This window comes from Papio anubis, chromosome 16 (assembly GCF_008728515.1).
Source record: "Papio anubis isolate 15944 chromosome 16, Panubis1.0, whole genome shotgun sequence".
Lineage (NCBI taxonomy): Eukaryota > Metazoa > Chordata > Mammalia > Primates > Cercopithecidae > Papio > Papio anubis.
The window spans coordinates 52,616,646-52,634,574 of NC_044991.1; the positions used below are offsets into that span (position 1 = coordinate 52,616,646).

At 43.3% G+C, this 17,929-nt stretch overlaps 1 long non-coding RNA gene and 1 other non-coding gene across 3 annotated transcripts in view; one reads left to right on the top strand and one right to left on the bottom strand.

Annotated features, from left to right (window-relative positions):
- The first annotated feature begins 8,953 nt into the window (after window positions 1-8,953).
- LOC103888094 overlaps window positions 8,954-17,929 on the top strand; it is a 63,376-nt gene continuing 54,400 nt past the window's right edge. Inside the window, exon 1 of one of the 2 annotated variants that reach the window (XR_001892010.3) lies at window positions 8,954-9,619. This is a non-coding gene — a long non-coding RNA (uncharacterized LOC103888094). Of the gene's footprint in view, window positions 9,620-11,832; window positions 12,334-17,929 lie in introns of those variants that run through there. The other variant, XR_001892012.3, reaches the window with a different exon arrangement.
- LOC116270917 lies at window positions 9,467-9,627 on the bottom strand. The gene has a single exon (XR_004179220.1). It is a non-coding gene; the product is annotated as a U1 spliceosomal RNA (small nuclear RNA).

Genomic DNA, 17,929 nt, shown 5'->3' on the forward strand with positions numbered 1-17,929 from the left:
GGCCCTTTGAATCTCCATAAAAATTTTAGAATCAGTTTGCATATTACTGAAAAAAAAAAAGGCAGCTGGGATTTTAATACTGATTGCATTGGAACTGTAGATCAGTTTGGGGAAGACTGTCATCTAAACAATATTAAGTCATATGATGCATGAACACAGGATGTCTTTCCACTTATTTAGGTGTCATCTAATTTGACAATGTTTTGTAGTTTTCAGTGTAGAAGTCTTGCACTTCTTTTGTTAAATTTATTTTTAAGATTTTTTTTGATGTTATTGTAAATGAAGTTGTTTTCTTAATTTCCTTTCATTGCTAGTATGTAGAAATGCAATTGACTTTTGTGTATTCTTCTTGTATCTTGCAACCTTTCTGAACTAGAACTTGTTTATCAGTTCTGATAGTTGCGTGCGTGTGTGTGTGTGTGTGTTTGCATTTCTTAGGATTTTCTATATACACAATTGTGTCATATGCAAATAGGTATATTTTTACTTCTTTCTTTCCAACCTGGATGCCTTTCATTTATTTTTCTGGTCTAATTAGCCTACCTAGTACTGCCAGTAAAATGCTTAATAAAAATGGCGAGAGTGGATATTTTTCTCTTATTTTTGTTTTGTTCCTGATCTTAGGGGGAAAACTTTCAGTCTTTTACCATTAAGTATGATGTTAGCCATGGGCTTTTTATAGACGTCCTTTGTCAGGTCAGGAAAATATCCTTAGATTTCTAGTTTGTTGACTTTTTGTTTTAATCACAAAAGACTGTTAGATTTTGTCAAATGCTTTTTCAGTATCTATGAGATGATCATGTGGTAGTTTTTTTCCTTTTATTCTCTTAATAAGGTATATTATGCTGATAGATTTTTGAATAGTGAATGAGCCCTGCATATCTTGGATAAATCCCACTTGTTAGTGACATCTAATGCCTTTTATATATTGTTGGCTTCAGCTTGCTAGTACTTTGCTTAAGATTTTTGCGTGTGTCTCATAAGGTACACTGGCATTGTCTGGTTTGGTATTAGGTTATCACTGGCCTGCCAGGGTTGGGAAGTGTTCCTCTTCCTCTTCGCTGCTTCGTCTTCTTCTTTTTTTTTTTTTTTTTTTGAAAGAGTTTGTAAAGGATTCATCTTAATTTTACTTTAAATGTTTGATAGAATTCACCAATGAAGCTATCTGAAACTAGGCTTTTCTTTGGGGAAAGTTTTAAAATTACTAAATGAGTATTCTTTAATTGGTATAGATCTGTTCAGATTTTCTATTTCTTCTTCTTTCTTTTTTCCCAAGACGGAGTCTCGCTCTGTTTGCTGCCCAGGCTGTAGTGCAGTGGCGCAGTCTCGGCTCACTGCAAGCTCCACCTCCCAGGTTCACGCCATTCTCCTGCCTCAGCCTCCCGAGTAGCTGGGACTACAGGTGCCTGCCACCACACCCGGCTAGCTTTTTGTTTTTTTAGTAGAGACGGGGTTTCACTGTGTTAGCCAGGATGATCTCGATCTCCTGACCTCGTGATCCGCCGGCCTCGGCCTCCCAAAGTGCTGGGATTACAGGCTTGAGCCACCACGCCCTGCCCCTCTGCCCTTTTTTTTGTTTGTTTGTTTTTTAAGATGGGGTCTCACTCTGTCACTCAGGTTGGAGTACAGTGGTGTGATCACGGCTCACTGTGGTCTCAACCTCCTGGCCTCAAGTGATTCTCTCATCTCAACATCCCAAGTAGCTGGGACCACAGGCATGCACCACCATGCCCGGCTAATGTTTACTTTTTTTTTTTTTTTTTTTTTTTTTTTTGTAGAGACATGGTTTTGCTTCTTGTCCAGGCTGATCTCGAACTATTCAGCTCAAGGGATCTGCCCACCTCAGCCTCCCAAAGTGCTGATATTACAGGCATGAGCCACCATGCACGGCCTAGGTTTTCTATTTCTTCTTGAGTCCAGTTAAGTAGTTTGTGTTTTTCTTTGAATGTGTCCATTTCATCCATGTTTTCCTATTTGTTGGCATACATTTGCTCAAAATATTGCCCTGTAGTCATCTCGCTTGACCTTTATTAGTAGCCTATGACACAGCTGAACATTCTCTCCACCTTGAAATCCTTTTCTTACCTAGTTCCTGAAACACTGCACTCACCTGTTTCTCTGAGCTCTTCATCTCAGGTTCTTTTGTTGGCTCCTCATTCCCTCAATCTCTAAACATCAGAGTGTCCCAAGCCTCAGCACTGGACTTCTTCTCTTCTCTATCCATTCTTCCTTCTTGGTGCACTCATCCAATCTCTTGATTTTAAGTATCATCATTAATTAGGTGACATCTTCAAGATTTATAACTCCAATTCCAATTTCTCTTCTGAATTCTGGCTCAACTATGCAATTGCCTATCTGACACCTATAATTAGATGTTGCATATCCATTTCAGACCTCACCTGTCCAACACTAAACTTTTGATATTCCCATGTGAATGTGCTGCTCCCTTAGGCTTCCTCATCCCAGTAAATGGTGTCTCCATAATTTCAGGTGCTTAGCCACAAACCTTGGAGTCATTCTTAACTCCTCTGTCCTCTCATATCCAATAGCTAATCTTTTTAAGAATCCTGTAGACTCAACCTTTAAAATATGTCCAGAATCTGGTCACTGATTTCCAACTCCATTGACTACCACCACTGCCACAAGTCATCATCGACCCTCACCTACACAATGAATGGCTTCCTCATTGGTCTCCCTACTTCTGTCCTTGTCTCTTTGCAATCCGTCCTTCATATAATATCTAAACAGAGTACACTAACATCTTTAGTCATGTCATTCCTCTACTGAAAATGTCCTCAACAGCTCTCATGTCACTCATGAGACAGAGTCCTTACAGTGGCTACCGACCCTTTACAATTTGGCTCTCAGTATGTCTCTCATGTCTCTTGCTTTCCCCCTCATGCACTCTTCTCCAGCAACACTGGCCTCTGTGCTGTTCCTCAGACATGCCAAGCATTCTTCTGCCTCAGGTCCTTTGCACTTACTGTGACCTCATACAAGGCCAGAGATTCTCATGCTCCCTCCCTCCCTCCCTACTTCAGGAATTTGCTTCAATTCCACCTTTCAGTGTGGTCTTCTGAGATTTTCTCCCTCTCCCTTTGCCAGCATGCTCTATCCTTTCTTCTGTTCCGTTGTTCTCCAAAGCACTTACCACAACCAGTAGAACACCACGTATGTTTTGCTTGTTTGTTTCCTATCTCTCCCACTAGAATCTAAGCTCCATGAGGGGAGGAGTTTTCACCTGTTTCATTGTGTACTCTATTCCAAGCACCTAGAACAGTACCTGGCTCATGGTGGCTGTTATGATGGTTCCCATATCTGGTTGTGCTTCTTTCATTCATTCAACAGTATGCATATTGCATGTGCATGAATGAATAATGCACAACCAGGTATGGAAACCACTATTAGGGAGGGCATTCAAACAGCATGAGAGTGGGAGATCTACTCTTGGGGCCAAAATTATGATATTGTGTGATTTGGGGAAAGGTGTACTGAATGTCTACTATGTGCATGACACTGTGGGAGACAAAACAAGACATTGACTGGACCCTGATCCTTTCGATCAATTCAATTTGACAAGTGAGCTCCTGCAGAGAGTTTGACATTGTGCAAGTTGTTGGGATTCAGGGACAATTAGGACACACAGTAACTGCCCTCAGTGAGCCTGTCAAGAATTCAAAGAAGTGAACACATTATTATAATACAGGATTATGAGTGCTTCTTTGGAGGAAAATAGAAAATACAAAATTGGGCCACTGAAGATTTCAAAGGTTGGCAGGGGCCCTCAAGGCTTCCACTGGAGATGATTTTGAGCTGGCTCTTAAGTAAATATATGTCAGAGAAACTTATTATTTCATAGGATGATGAGTAACATTAGAGACAAAACAGTAGTTACAAGGCAGTGTGCCACCCATCTTTGAGTTACCTCATACCAGCTTGAGAGAGCTGATGGCTAAATTTTCAGAAATTTCAAAAGTTGATTAACAGCATGTTGATAGCTTGAACTTGGCTGTGGTGGGAGAATATAGCACATAAACCAGCTGCATACATATCAGGATTTCTCTGCCTGCACCTACCCGATGGGGCTGTTTGCTAAACATTTACCAGCGCACCCCTGGACACAGGACAGATGTGTTCCCGTGGTTTATGCCATGGGATGGTCATAGGAGCTGTCAGTTAGGGACAATACACCTAGGCGATGGAATCTGAGCTGGGCCTTCCTGGTGGGCAAGACTTGAACATCCCAAAGTGAAGATACTGGGTGGAATAGCATCCCCCCAAAATTCATGTTAATCTGGACCCTCAGAATGTGATCTCATGTTAGAAATAGAGTCTTTGCAGAGATGACTAGTTAAGATGAGGTTATATTGAATCAGGACCTTAAATTCAACAACTGGTGTTTTTATATGAAGAGGGAGATTTGGATACAGAGACACAGAGGAAACCCAGGAAAGAATGTCATGGGAAGAGGGACACATGGAGAGATGTAGCGATTAGCTTGGTACAAAACCAATTGCCATTACTTTTAATGGCAACAACCACAATTGGTTTTGCACCAACCTAATACAAGCCAAGGAATGCAGAGGATTGCTGTCAACCATCCAAAACTGGGAAGAAGCGAGGAAGGATGCTTCCCTGTAGGATTCAGAGGGAACACAGTCCTGCTGAAACCTCGATTCTTGATTTCAGACTTCTAGCTTCAGAACTGTGAGAGACCACCAAGTTTGTGGTAGTTTGTTACTGCAGCCCAAGGAAACCGACACAGAATTGGATGAATAAGGAAAAAGAGGTGGGGATATAGAAGGGATGCCTAAAGCATGGGGAAGAATAAGAACCGATGCCATGTATTGAGGGCTTCTATAAGCCTCCTCTGTTCTAAGATGTGCTTCCTGCATCTTAAACGTCATTTCTGTGAATCCTTAAAATACTCCTATGAGGCAGATAAAAACAGCACAATTAAGAGAATTTAAGCAGACTGGGCATGGTGGCTCATACCTGTAATCCCAGCACTTTGAGAGCTGAGACGGGTAGATAACCTGAGGTCAGGAGTTTGAGACCAACCTGGCCAACATGGTAGAACCCTGTCTCTGCAAAAAAAAAAAAAAAAAAAGTAGCTGGGTATGGCAGTGGGTGCCTGTAATCCCAGCTACTTGGGAGGCTGAACTTGAACTTGGGAGGCAGAGGTTGCAGTGAGCTGAGATTGTGCCATTGCACTTCAGCCTGGGCAACAAGAGCAACACTCCATCTAAAAAAAAAAAAAAAACAGAGAGAGAAGTCCAGCAATTTGCTCAAGGTAACGCAGCTATTTATGACAGAACTCTGATTTGAAACAGCCTTGTTGGCTTTTAATGCTCACATTCCTTCCTCTGTGAGCTGGCTGATGTTCTCTCCCAGGTGGGCCTGGCTGATGTTCTCTCCCAGGTGGGCAAGAACCATCTCAACAATCTCAAGTGATGGAGATGAAAATGAGATATTAAAATCTTCAATATCGGCCGGGCGCGGTGGCTCAAGCCTGTAATCCCAGCACTTTGGGAGGCCGAGACGGGCGGATCACGAGGTCAGGAGATCGAGACCATCCTGGCTAACACAGTGAAACCCCGTCTCTACTAAAAATACAAAAACTTAGCCGGGCGAGGTGGCAGGCGCCTGTAGTCCCAGCTACTCGGGAGGCTGAGGCAGGAGAATGGCGTGAACCCGGGAGGTGGAGCTTGCAGTGAGCTGAGATCCGGCCACTGCACTCCAGCCTGGGTGACAGAGCGAGACTCCGTCTCAAAAAAAAAAAAAAACTTCAATATCTACATCAAGGAAGAAGGACAATGAGATTTTAGGGCCCAAGTAGAGTTCAGTATCTTTCACATTGCAAAGATCACCTCAGCCTGGTAGAAAGATTCGGAAGTCATTAAAGAATAATACTTCAAGTAATCACAGACATGCTAAGAAAAATTCTACAGGGGAACTGAGACCCTTTGTATTGGAGGAAACCCACCATCATGTTAAGAAGACATAGAGCAGCTGAAGTATATGTTGATTAAAATCTTTTTTCCCCCCAAATGGTGCCTTTTATGCGGCATCGCAGTCAAACATCACAGTTAAGGGAATAAAGATCTGGCTACTAGAACAGCAGGCCACAGTGAGACAACATTGTGCACATTTGTACACGTAAGACAAACTTCGACTGTGAAAATGTTTCCAACAGAGTTAAAAGGGAAGAATCACATCAAGCAACTGTGGTGAGTGTTGCACTGCATTCAAGATATATTTAATGGATAAAAAGCCAATGGCTAGCCAGGCAAAGTAGTGCGTGCCTATGTATAGTACCAGCTACTCAGGAGGCTGAGGCAGAATGATGGCTTGGCCCAGGAGTTCAAGGTTGTAGTGCAGTAAGCTATGATCTCATTTAACCGTTAGGATTGCATTTGAATTTGTATATGGATAAAGGTGATCAACCAATTATGTAATATAAGGGAACATTCCTAACATAGGTGCACTGGTTAAATGGAAGGAGCATGTAGTTATAAGTTTCCGAATTCCTCACCTTACCTTGTTTGCAAATACGTAGTCTACATATGGGATATGATTTTTCTCATCTGTCTACTAAATTTATTGAAAGTCTAACATTAAAAATAATGACATTTTACCTATTTTTTTTAACCATGGTGGTTAGAGTGTTTTAATCTGTGATTCTAACTCTCTGGGGTGTGAAGTTGGCTTAGCAACAAGAATTGGCTTCCATTAGGCCCATATCTCACTGGAGTATTCAACAGAGAGATCAAAAACACGTAGCCTGAGTGGCCGTCACTGAAGTGAGTTACGTTTGGCTCTTACTGGTTGGTTGTTTTCAACATTTGAATTCAAGTGCCTTTAGTTGAAGTTTGACCACACTCTGTCTCCACCACTCTTTATGGTCTCACGTCCAGCCCAGTGCCCATCATCTAGGTGGCCCTTGAAAGCATTTTCTTCTGCTATCATTGAAGGGAATGCTGTGTCAGACTATTTTTCCCACACTTGCAAAAATATTTCCATTATTTTGATTATGCTTCTAATTCCTACAGAAGGCATAGTAGTTATTCATACTTCAGGGTGAAATAGTTCAGTCGGATTGCTGTTCTCTTCAAGTCTGAAGTCCAGCTGGGAGAACCCTGGAGTTTTTCTGGTAGGGAGTGTGTATCCTTGAAGCTTAAATGATGAAGGGAAAAGGGTAAGCTGAGAGGGACCAGGTAGAAGGAAACTTCGGGCGGTCAGAGCACCAGGCCAGGGAAGAGGGAGTCCCCACTGATGACCTGATGAGTAGCGTGGCCATGAGAAAATTCCTTCCCAGCATTTCGTAGACAATTTATATACTTTTCCACATCCCCAATTCTGAGACAGATGAGTTGAGAAAATGGAAGAAAGGTATTGCAATTCTGTGAGAATTAAAGCTTAAAAATCAGCAGAGGCCTCAGTGGTATTAGGGATTCATTGAGGGATCCATTGAAGGCAAGATCAGCTGACGCAGCAGTTGAAGGTTGAGGTCAGCATTTCTGAGAGCAAGGAGGGGAGCACATGTAGAGCAGGTGCCATAGGCTGATCAGTCTGCGTTGCTTATAATTAATACCATGTTACAAGCCTGTGTTCCTGGCTCTATCTGCTGCTAATTGGGAGGCATTCTTGCAAATAAAATAAATATTAAGAACTTTACACTTTTTAGGTCAGGTGTGGTGGCTCATGCCCATATTCCAAGCACTTTGGGAGACTGAGGCAGGTGGAGCACCTGAGGCCGGGAGTTTGAGACCAGCCTGGCCAATATGATGAAACCCCATCTCTACTAAAAGTATAAAAATTAGCTGGGCATGATGGCGGGTGCCTGTAGTCCCAGCCACTCAGGAGGCCGAGGCAGGAGAATCACTTGAATACGGGAGGCAGAGGTTGCAGTGAGCCAAGATTGTGCCACTGCACTCCAGCCTGGGTGACAGAAAGAGACTCCATCTCAAAAAACAGAAAAAGAGAGAAAGTTTTAAAAATAAAATTAAAAAAAGAACTTTGCACTTTTTATAGCACACTTTACACAGACCCAGAGAGTGATGTTCCAAGAAATAACAACTTTTGGAAGCAAAAAAATCTATAAATTGACGATTTTGAATTGTGATTTCTATGTAATTCTGTTAACTTTGCTGGGCTAGATTTGAATGTTAGATTATTCAAAAACTATTTAGTAATGTTTGCTAGCCTTTGACAAGGTTCGGATATTTGTTTATAGTTCCTTCTAAATACTACTAGACAGAATATTTCTTATTTATTAAAATATGTTAAATCTAGCAGGCGCGGTGGCTCATGCCTGTAATCTCAGCACTTTGGGAGGGCGAGGCGAGTGGATCACTGGAGGTCAGGAGTTCGAGACCAGCCTGGTCAACATGGTGAAACCCTGTCTCTACTAAAAATACAAAAATTAGCCGGGTGTGGTAGGGGGCATCTGTAATCCCAGCTACTTGGGAGGCTGAGGCATGAGAATCGCTTGAATCTGGGAGGTGGAGGTTGCAGTGACCGAGATCGTGCCACTGCACTCCAGCCTGGGCTATAGAGCCAGACTCAGTCTCAAAACAAACAAACAAACAAAAATGTTAAATCCGTAATAATGAGTAAATAACTTCTGATTTCTCATTTCCAAGTTCTAAGTATTAATATTTATTGAGAATTTGAAAACACTACAAAGAATGAGAATATAAAAAGGTGAGAAAGAGTCTGTTTTGAAACTTTGCCTCAGGCCAATCTTGTTCCTGGAGGAAAAATATTGGTCTCCAGGAGGCAAGGGTTTCTACCAGGAAGCAAAGTTATTGAGTAAATGTCACAGGCTAAAGAAGCCACAGGGATTTGCTCTTGTTTGTCTATCCCCCGTGTTCTCAATTTCATCTAGAAACATCACTTGACTTTTGTCTTGGCTGACAAATCAGCTCATGTACCTAAGGAAGCTTAACTGAACGTGGCAACCCGAGCTGCTGTTTTGGTCATGGAATCAGATGTCTTTTGCTATTCTGAGACCCAAAGAGCCCAGCCTGAAATAACAGTATCTGCGGCTTCCCATGTGTCAACTGCATGTTTTCCAGCCCAGACCAGTTCCGGTGGAACAAGATGTGATCAACCATATCAGGTTCTCCAAGTGCAGTGATTGCTCTTTTGAGAAGAAACTATTCCTTATCACCATTGTGATGAGTTGTGAGACAAGTGTCTCTGCATCTGATGCCCTCTCATCCTGAGAGGCTGGCAAGCAAAGACAGAGCAGGAATGAAATTTATCAAACACATGTTTCACTTCTCACTTCAACCCAGATCAAAATGGAAGCCTCCTTGGTTGCTTATCAAAGCCCATAAGCCAACAATATTGAGGTGTTTGCAAGCAATAACAGAGTCGGAAAAGAGCTCGTGCCTCTTATACTTCAGGGAGTATAATAGACAATGATTGGCCTCTGTTCTACTCCCTTTTTTAAAAAAACAGGGAATAGTGAGAACATAGTTCCCACTGCCACAAATTATGCAATTGAGTTTCCCACATTTGGGGAAATCACAGGGCCAGCACGTCTAGAGTGCAATGGATAAACCTCACCCTGGGAAAACCACCTTCATGATCATGGTATCTCCCCTGCCAGGTAAGGATCTGTTCCACTTACATTTTATGTGTGAGGCCAGGGGAGGGAAAAATTAAAATTAAAATTTCCTTCTAGTCTAAAAGGACCACTCATTTTGATATAACAAACATGTGTTGATTGTCATATCATGTATATAATTAGATATAGATGTGCATGCAAAGTTTAGATCCTGTAGATGTGGATGATGTAGGTGGAGTGGATGATGTCAATGTAGTTAACATAGATATTGTAGATGCTGTCAAGGTAGCCATCAATTACGTAGATGCCAATGTAGAGTGGATGGTGTAGATATATACACAGATATAGATAGAGTAGATGCAAATATAGATGCAGATGTGCATGGCATAACTGTAAATATGGATGCAGATGAGGAAGGTGATGTAGATTAGGGTTTCTCAACCTCAGCACTATTGATATTTTAGGCTGAATATATCTTTGTTGTCAAAGACTATCCTGTGCATTGCAGGATTTAGCAGCGTCCCTGGGATTTAGCAGCATCCCTGGCCTAGATGCTGAGGGCATTTCTCCCCCCAACCCTGAGCTGTAACAATAAGAAGTCTTTCTGGAAGTTGCCAAATGTCCCTGGGCAAAGCTGCCCCAGTTGAGAACCACTGGTACAGATGGTGTAGATCAAAATGTTGATGCAGATATTGATGTAATGTAAGCATAGGTATAGGTGATGCAGATAGTAAAGATGAAAATGGGGCTGGAGATGATAAAGTTGTGAACACAGATGTAGGTGGAGTATGTGTAAATATAGAGGCAAATGATGTTATAAGATATAGCCTATAGATAAATGATATAGCTGTAAACATAGATGTAGATGACATATTTGATATAAATAAGATAGATGCTATAACTTTATGATCTGGGCAGAAAAATATAGGTGCTGATAATGCAAATGGCATTTCTTTGACCCCTCTTTTGTTTTGTTTTGAGATGAAGTCTCGTTCTGTCACCCAGGCTGGAGTGCAGTGGCGCGATCTCAGCTCACTGCAACCGCTGCCTCCCGGGTTCAAGCAATTCTCCTGCCTCAGCCTCCCGAGTAGCTGGGATTACAGGTGTGTGCCACCATGCCTGGCTAATTTTTGTATTTTTAGTAGAGATAGGGTTTCACCATGTTGGCCAGGCTGGTCTGGCGTGAGCCACTGCACCCAGCCTGACCCCACTTTTGGAAAAATGTCCAGACTGTGGATAAGCAGTGTCCTGTTAGGAATAGTTTAAGCATGGTGTAGCCTGGAGACTGAGGGGCTACCCAGGTGACCTATTAAGGTCCTTTCTGATGAAACCACCTGATCCTGAGCTATCACAATTTCTATAAAAGGCTGATACTCAGGGTGAAAAAGAAAAAAAAATGAATGATGAAAACCAGCAAGACATGAGACTCAAATATATCCCTTCATTAATATAAGATCACATGGCAAACCCCAGATGGTCTTTCAATTCCTTCAATAAATCTTAGTAGGATGTTCATACACCAGACAAAACTAAGTAAGTGTTTCTGCTTTCACCAACGACCCAGCCTCTCACAGACACCCCCAAGTTGCAACTCACAGCTAGCTGACCCACAGTTTAAGCAAATTCTATCCATAGTGCTGAAGGAACCCGACCTATGTCCCAGAGAAGAGAAACGTTCTATTCTCCCAAAGTCATGGTTCTCTACCAATCCCAGACTCAACACATTTAGCAAATTGTAAACCTCTCCAAATCATTTGTCAGGACCTGTTGAAAGTGCATTGGCTGTGAACTGTGGCATTTCCAAATATCCAGGACATTTACTGAATGGAAGGACATGAGAGTGAATCAATCAGTCAGCATTTGTTCAGTTATGCCAGGGCTGTGGTCAGGGTCTGTGGGCTGCTGATGAGTTTTCTGGTAGGGCTGAAAGAAGATTAAACCCGAGTGACTCTGTAACACGGGTGGAGAGTTACTGAGCAGCAAATAGTGAGATAAGCAACCTGTACCAATTAGAAATCTGGTTTTGTGGATACTGGAGGATGTGCACCTCCCGACTGATTCTGGGAAGAATTTTTTTTTTTTTTTTGAGACAGAGTTTGTTGCCCAGGCTGAAGTGCGATGGTACGATATTGGCTTACTGTAACATCCGCCTCCCAAGTTCAAGCGATTCTCCTGCCTCAGCCTCCAGAGTAGCTGGGATCAGGCATGCACCACCAAGCCAGGCTAATTTTGTGTTTTTAGTAGAGACAGATTTTCTTCATGTTGATCAGGCTGGTCTCGAACTCCTGACCTCAGGTGATCCATCCACCTCGGCCTCCCAAAGTGCTGGGATTACAGGCGTGAGCTACCATGCCTGGATGATTCTGGGAAGATTTATGCTGCACTTTGAATGAGTGATGAACAGGAAGTTTGTCCACAGTCTGGAGGATGAGAGTGGACACAGTACAGCAGATGCTTTGGGTGCCCTGCCCATGCCCCCTCGGGCCTTAGCATTTTGTGGCACAGCTGACTTATAACAGCCGGCATCTGCCTCTTTGCCCGAGGGCTTTGTCTGGTGACCAGAGCTTGCTTTGCCCATTCACACAGCAAGCTGGAAGAGCTGGGAAATTAGTGCCCTCCCAGTCTCAGCCTTCAACCAAAGACGGATGGGGACCGGTGTTTAAATACCCCAGCTGCCTTACTCCTTGTACAGGATAACCTTGAGGCTTCCAGTCTGCGCTGGCTCCAGTAGGATTAAGTTCCAGGTGCCCACAGTGGTAAGTTGCTTGATAACGTACCTTTTACTGCTTTTTTTTCCCTCTCCTGTCTCAGTTCCTTGCTTTCCCACTCAAATAAACTCCTTGCACTTGAATTTGTGCCTGAGAGTCTATTTCTGGGGAGAACCTAAGACACGCAGGCCGTGGATAGATTCTCTGAAGGTCCTTCTGGCTCCTTATTTTCTATCTTGTAATCCATTAAGGCAATCAGAAAGCAGAGAAGGCAGGATCTGCCAAACTTTCTTACCTCAGCCCAGAAAATTCAAGGGCATCTTTTCCTGGCAACAAAGAAAACTCTGTGCCTTTGGGAGCAGCTGCCACAGTGTCAGCTCTGGCTTCATGTTACTTAACCACACACATCAACACCTCCCCTTGTGGAATTCGAGAGGCATCAGAAGTACACTGAAAGAACAATGGCAGAATCCTGGCTGTCACCTCAACACATCCCTCATGTTCCAGTTCATCTCTGTCCCAGTCTGATACGTGGCAGCATGACATACTTTAAAGTGCGCGTCTAATCACTAATGGAACCCTTGGAGAAGAAGTTTCAATGCCCCTGGAAGCTAATGTGCTGCACACTAAGCATCTGAGCAAAAGTCAAGTGGACAGATGGATCTTTGGTTTTCCCCCAGCTATTGGGCCAGAAGGAGGCAATCAGTGAACTAGTGAGACAGAAGAAATTCTTTCCCCTTCAGTGAGGTGAAAGCCTTTGCAAACTCAGCACTTAGAACAGTGCTTTTTGTGGGGGGTGTAACTCATTTGAGGAGTGACAGGAAATGCCTCCATATTTTGTAGAAATAAAGTAACTGCCGTGCACAGTGGCTCATGCCTCTAATCCTAGAATTTTGGGAGGCCGAGGTAGGAGAATTGCTTGAGCCCAGGAGTCCAAGACCAGGCTGGGCAACATCACAAGAGCTCGTCTCTACGGGAAATTAAAAAAATAAAAAACTAGCCAAGCATAATGGCTCATGCCTGTAGTCCCAGGTACTCAGGAGGCTGAGGCTGGAGGATTGCTTGTTCCCAGGAGGCCAGAGGCTGCAGTGAGCCATGATAATGCCACTGCACTCCAGCCTGGGTGACAGAGTGAGACCCTGTCTCAAGAAAAACAAAGCAAAGACAAAACCGTTGGTGATGTCTATATGCTCACAGAAGTCCAAATGGGGAGGTGAAATAGTCATTTGCGGTTGTGGGGGTTACTTAGCATCCTAATGCCCTTCCCTCTGTGATGTGATCATGAAGGCCGGCAGGATCTACTTCTTACTATAGAAAGGAGCCAAGCCAGATGCCCTTTCCCTGGTCCCTGGTCACTAGAGGACACTCATATTATCTAGCCTCGGCCAATCAAATGCTCCCACCCAGGATGAAGGGGTGGTCTGCCCCTCCACACCTGTGGGTATATCTCGTCAGGTGGGACAAGAGACGGAGAAAAGAAATAAGACACAGAGCCAAAGTATACAGAAAGGACAGTGGGCCCAGGGGACTGGTGCTCAGCATATGGAGGACCTGCACCGGCACTGGTTTCTGAGTTCCCTCAGGTTTTATTGATTACTCTTTCCACTATCTCAGCAAGAGGAATGTGATAGGAGAGCAGGGTGATAATAGGGAGAAGGTCAGCAAGAAAACATGTGAGCAAAGGAATCTGTGTCACAAATAAGTTCAAGGGGTGATGCTATGCCTGGATGTGCATGTAAGCCAGATTTATGCTTTTCTCCCCGCAAACATCTCAGTGGAGTAAAGAATAACAAAGCAGCATTGCTGCCAACATGTCTCGCCTCCCGCCACAGGGCGGTTTTTCTCCTATCTCAGAACAGAACAAATGTACAGTCGGGTTTTATACCGAGACATTCAGTTCCCAGGGGCAGGCAGGAGACTGTGGCCTTCCTCTGTCTCAACTGCAAGAGGCTTTCCTCTTTCACTAATCCTTCTCAGCACAGACCCTTCACGGGTGTCAGGCTGGGGGACAGTCAGGTCTTTCCCATCCCACGAGGCCATATTTCAGACTATCACATGGGGGGAAACCTTGGACAATATCCGGCTTTCCAGGACAGAGGTCCCTGCGGCTTTCCGCAGTGCATTGTGCCCCTGGTTTACTGAGACTGGAGAATGGCAATGACTTTTACCAAGCACACTGCCTGTAAACATGTTGTTAATAAGGCACATCCTGCACAGCCCTAGATCCCTTAAACCTTGATTCCATACAACACATGTTCCTGTGAGCTCAAGGTTCGGGCAAAGTTACAGATTAACAGCATCGCAGGGCAAAACAATTGTTCAGGGTACAGGTCAGAATGCAGTTTCTTATGTCTTCCCTTTCTACATAGACACAGTAACAGTCTGATCTCTCTTTCTTTTCCGTACACCAGGAGTTTTAATTTAGACTCAGGGACAGTTTAGAATTTCAAGCAGCAGTGGCATCTGACTCTGGTGTTCAGCTGTGTTGATGTCCAGCAGCCAGAGTGGCAGCAGAGCCACAGTTAGGGGACATCCTACCCAGACTGCCCCTGAAGCATGGCCTAGGCTGTGTCCTTGCTGCCCAGCCTCCCTCAGAGCCTGCCCAATTTCAAAACCTGGTTACCCATCCTGTCAATTCTGCTAGCCACCTACTATCCTCCTATTAAAGTCAGCCAGAATCGTTTTCTGTTATGTGCAACTGAGAACCCTGAGTGGCATAGAAATTGATATCCCATATACACAGAGCCTCCTCTGGAGGCCAGAGACCAGGGCTCTTGTCCAGGAGGCATCTAGATAGCTGTGGGGGCCTTTGTCTCCATCCCTTCAGGGGACTTGACTTCATAGTTGCTCAGATTATTTTTCTGTTCTGTGATTTTTCTATGATTCTTCCTGAAGTGTTGGCCAACGAAGACCGAAAGCTACCTGAGCTTCTGTAGCCTTAGTGGTGAGGGGTATGGAAAAAGATGTCATTGTGTGACAGCCACAGATGGATCTGGTCCAAATCAAATCACTTGAGTATCTCAAGTCATATTAAGCTCCTCACTTTCCCACTAGGCCCACTATATGTCTGCATAGGTCCCCAAAGAAATGAATGTACCTGGTAAACACTGCTTTGGCACATCAAGGGCAAGAATACCCATGGTTCATTTAATAACATTCACAGTATCTGCTGTATGAATGGACCCATTGGAGACAAAGAGAACCAGAGATGATAAGACAGCGAGAGTGACCGGCACTTTTTTAATATATGGTAATCTAAATCATTCTGGTGCCCTGGCGAAAAGTCTGGGGAATGTGAATGTGCCTCTAATAGGCATAGATAATGGGTATCTTTAGGGGGAGGAAGTAATTTGTTTTTAAGCCACAGCAAATGCATGGAAAACCACTGGAAGCATGATGGGTCAGGAAATTTTTATAGTTAATGGTAAACCAATCTATTTGGAGAATGGCTTAAAAACAGCTTTTAAAGGAGAGAGAGACTACTATAGTTTGGCTTAAAAGGTATGTCAACCAAATGCGAAGTCCTTGTTTGAATCCTGATTCCAACAAACCAACTGTAAGAAGGCATTTTTGAGACAATTGGGGAAAATTGAACATGTTCTAAATATTAGGTGATGTTCAGGAATTATTGATTGTTTTCTTGGGAGTATTATATTCTGGTTGTTTTTAAAAAGTGCAAGGCCGGGCACCGTGGCTCATGCCTATAATCCCAGCACTTTGGGAGGCCGAGGCAAGCGGATCACTTGAGCTCATGAGTTCAAGACCAGCTTGGGTAACAAGGTGAAATGCTTTCTCCACCAAAAATACAAAAAATTAGCTGGGCGTGGTGTTGCATAACCTATAGTCTCAGCTACTCAGGAGGCTGAGGTGGGAGGATCACTTGAGCCCGGGAGGCAGAGGTTACAGTGAGCCAAGATCGCACCACTGCACTCCAGCCTGGGTGACACAGCAACAACAACAAAAACGTACTTATCCATTAGAGATACATGCTGAATTTACAGATGCAATAAAATAATGCCTTAGATTTGATTTTAAAATACTCTAGTGCAGTACTACTCAAAGTCTGAGGATTGGGGCTATTTTGCAAATTGTGTGCTCTTGGTCTAATAAATGCAGAAATTGACAACAAGTATTTAGAAATGGCTATAGTACATTGACATTGCCAGGGCATCCAAGTAGTGATTGGTGGACTCTAATGAGAATAGAACTCAGTTTGGGTGTTGTTGAACCTGCTTGGTGTGTTATGTGTGGCTTGGGTGTGAGCTGTGTGCTGGTATTGGTCCATGGTGGAATGGAGATCTAACAAAAGAGTCCTTAGCTTGAGGAGTAGTGTCTTGGCACACACATACACACACACACACACACACACAGAGGTGATGCTGGGATTTGCTGAAAAAGAATAGCAGAAAGCTGATGGCTGTTGAAGGTAAGTGATCAGTACATGGAGTTCATAATACAATTCTCTCTTTTTGTGTATATTTGAAAATTTACATTATTTGGTATATTGAAAAGTTTTAAAAAATCAGCCTGTTGATGGAGATATTTAAAATATATACATTTTAAATGCATACATTTACATTGAAACATACCGTGTGTGTATTTCAAATAAAATAACATTGAAACGACACATAGAACACACAGCTCCCGGGGGGATTATATGTAATGATTCAAGTAAAACTTTCTTATTTTACAAAAGAAGCCTTAGGTAAACAAACAATGCCATTTGCTGGATCATGAGCTTGGTGAGCTTTTATTATATAATAAACTCTAATTACATAATAAACTTTTTGAAGCTATGGATCCGGTGAGATACAACTTCTGTGTCTCCATAGCACTCCACCCGTGATACTGCAGAATAAATAGTGCCTATTAAACATTGGTTGATAAACAAACTCAGGAAATGAACTGTTGTGGACAGCAGTTTAATTCTCCATGCAATAACTCCACACTGCTCAATTAATTTGAAAATTAGTTTCCCAAATCCACCCTCTTAGAGATTTGTCACAGAATGTTTAAGCCTGAGGAGGACTGGGAGCTTTGTTAATGTCCTCATTTGCAGACACGGAAATGAGATTCAGAGGAGGTAGCTGAGCCTCACTGTACATCCTGCTTGTTAATGGAGGTGCTTTAGCCTCTCACACCTGCAACTGGACTCTTCCTTCCACCATGATGTCTTTCAGAAGGTACAAACTCATCTCCCACACTGGCCCCTTGTTCTTGGTTTTACAATTATAGTTTCAGTTGTAGGAAAGAGAAAGATGTTGTCAAGCTGGCTCCACCGGGAAGCTGAAAAGGAAGTGTGAATACAGGAAAACATTATGTCTTGGTTAGTATTTACCCAGCACTAGTCTGTGCCTGGTATGGGTGGTATAAGCTCTCCAGCCTTCAAGAACTTTCTGTCTATTCAAGGAAGACAGATGTATACATGTTAACAGTTAAAGGGCAGTCCTGCTAGGCAGCAGTTAAAGTGCAAATGAGCAGTTGGGTAAAGCTGTGGGAGCTAGAGAAGGAATGGAATGGTTTGGCGGGTCCAGTCTCAGAAATGTGGAGAGGGCAGAACATCTGGGTTTGATCAGTGTGGACCTGTGGTGGGGCTTCCTTTTGTTGGCATTAAGGAGCTTTCTGTGGGGGATGAGATAGGATC